Raw genomic sequence first — 2,111 nt, forward strand, 5'->3', positions numbered from 1 at the left:
AACAGAATAGTTGTGTATGTGTCTATGAGAGAGAGAGAGGATCTGAAAGAACCCTTTCTGGGTGTGTTTCTGTGTACAAAATGGGGAGAGAAAAAGATTGAAAAGAAGGGGAAAAGGTGGGGACAGACCCCACCTTCCCTTTAGGGGACCCCCTTCTCCTTACCATGTAGTCAGCAACCCCAGCACTGAGTCAACTGGGATAGGGCGACCCCATTTGTCCTTCTCCATCTTGTGCTTCTCCTGTGTCTGAGACTTGTCCTCTGGATGCCTTTGTCCTCTCGTCAAGAGTCACCTCATGAGCCCCCACCCTGTGGCCCTGAGGAGTGAGATCAGTGGGAAGTGTCAGAATGAGTGCTCCCTGGTCCTTCTGTTGGGGACGTCACTACGGACGGGGTCACAGCCTCCTGCCAGCGCCGTTTGCCCTCATTTCACGAGGGCTGTCCATCTGGCCTCCCCGAGGTTATCTCCGTGGCCCCTGGGCCCATTGAGTGTCAGAGTGATTCCACCTGGGAGGCAGGGCAGGAATCTCCGTTGAGTCCAGGTATCCCCAGAAACTTGTCTCTGGATCCTGAGAGATTGAAAGAGCCACCAGAGCCTGCGGAAGAAGAGGGTGTCTGGGAGCTGGTGGGGCTGTGGGCCCCCTGGGTGACAGACATGGCGGTCTTAATGACATAGATGTTTGCCTCCTCTTGAAACTTTCCGATATTTTCCTTATAGTAAATCTGCTTGTTGCCAAACCAGTTGGAGACCTGAGAGACAGTGATGCCACACTTCTTGTTGAGCTCCTTCCTCAGCCTCCTCACTGGGATACAGGTTACTCAGGTGGGAATAGAAATACTCATTTAGGACCTCAGTGGCCTGTTTGCTGAAGTTCCAGCGTTTCCATCTGGCATCCAGGAACTGGGAGCGCAGGATCACGACGGCCTCGCAGATGTTCTACCTGGGCTGCATCTGGATGGCACTGAACTTACGGGGTATGATGCTCACCATCCGCTCTATCTCCTTGGGTGCCATGGGCCTCGTGCAGCTCTGCTCCCTCAGCAGGTTCATGATGTGGGTCGTGAACTCGTTACATGCCTGCTCATACTTCTCCAGATCCGAGTGCTAGATATGGCGAATCTGGGCAAGTTTACTGCGATAGTCCGAGTGTTCGATGGAGTTATCAGGGGACACACCGCCCCTGGAAGCTGCTGCGGCTGTGGCTGCTGCCACTGAGACACCCCCGCCCCCCACTTTCTCAGGCCCATCCATACCTTCTGTCAGAAGCATGTTGTCCAAGCGCATAAGCTAGGGGTCCACCAGCTCCTCCTCCTGGGAGCTTCGGATGCTGAGGCCGGTCTTCTCCTTGATTTCACACAGGACGCTAAAGGGAGCTGGCTTCATTCAGTGGCAGTTTAGGGAGTGTTCTTGGCCTGGGCCTCATCCAGGTTCTGGTCTGTGATGGTCATTATCTGCTGCAGAATGTCCCCGATGTCTTGCTTCCCTCAGCTTCTTGGGACGCTCAGCCCCGGCCAGGTTTTGCTGCCCCCCCCTTTCCCTGGCCTCCCCACTGCCACCCTGCTCCCATTCCCTGCCCGGGACACCTGGCCCAGTGAGGGTGGCTGAGGCCAGTATAGCCCAGGTGCTGCTGTCACAAATCAGGAGCGCCTCCACCTGGAAGGCCTCAGACCATCCACCCCTTCATCAGGGGACCCACCAACGGCCCACATCTGGGGCCACCGCCCTCTTCCCACGTCTGGGTGGGGCTCCCCACTCTGCACTGCCTGCGTCCTGCCCCTTGCTGGCTTGTTCCATTTCTATATTTCTGTTTCTCCTCTAGGCCTGTCTGCATGCAGGTCTGCCTTCCTCTCCCTCTCCTTTCTTATCCCCTCCTATTGTATCCTATCCTACCCTGGGCCTTCCAGCTGCCTGAGCAGAGGGCGGGGACACAGCCTGCTGATCCAGTCGAGACCTTACAGTATAATGGATAATTAGCATATTCCTCTGTTATTATATAGGATTATCTGAAAATGAAGAAAATGTGAAATCTTTTTCCAAGATGCATGGAAACAAGTTTATCTAAACGACAGAAGTAAAACCCAGCTGTTAAAGATGATGAACTAAATAGTTAT

At 54.2% G+C, this 2,111-nt stretch overlaps 1 pseudogene; it reads right to left on the reverse strand.

Annotated features, from left to right (window-relative positions):
* Positions 1-329: 329 nt before the first annotated feature.
* LOC102761118 lies at positions 330-1,491 on the reverse strand (annotated as a pseudogene).
* Positions 1,492-2,111: the final 620 nt, after the last annotated feature.

The sequence above is a fragment of the Myotis davidii genome, unplaced genomic scaffold (genome assembly GCF_000327345.1).
Source record: "Myotis davidii unplaced genomic scaffold, ASM32734v1 scaffold2001, whole genome shotgun sequence".
NCBI lineage: Eukaryota > Metazoa > Chordata > Mammalia > Chiroptera > Vespertilionidae > Myotis > Myotis davidii.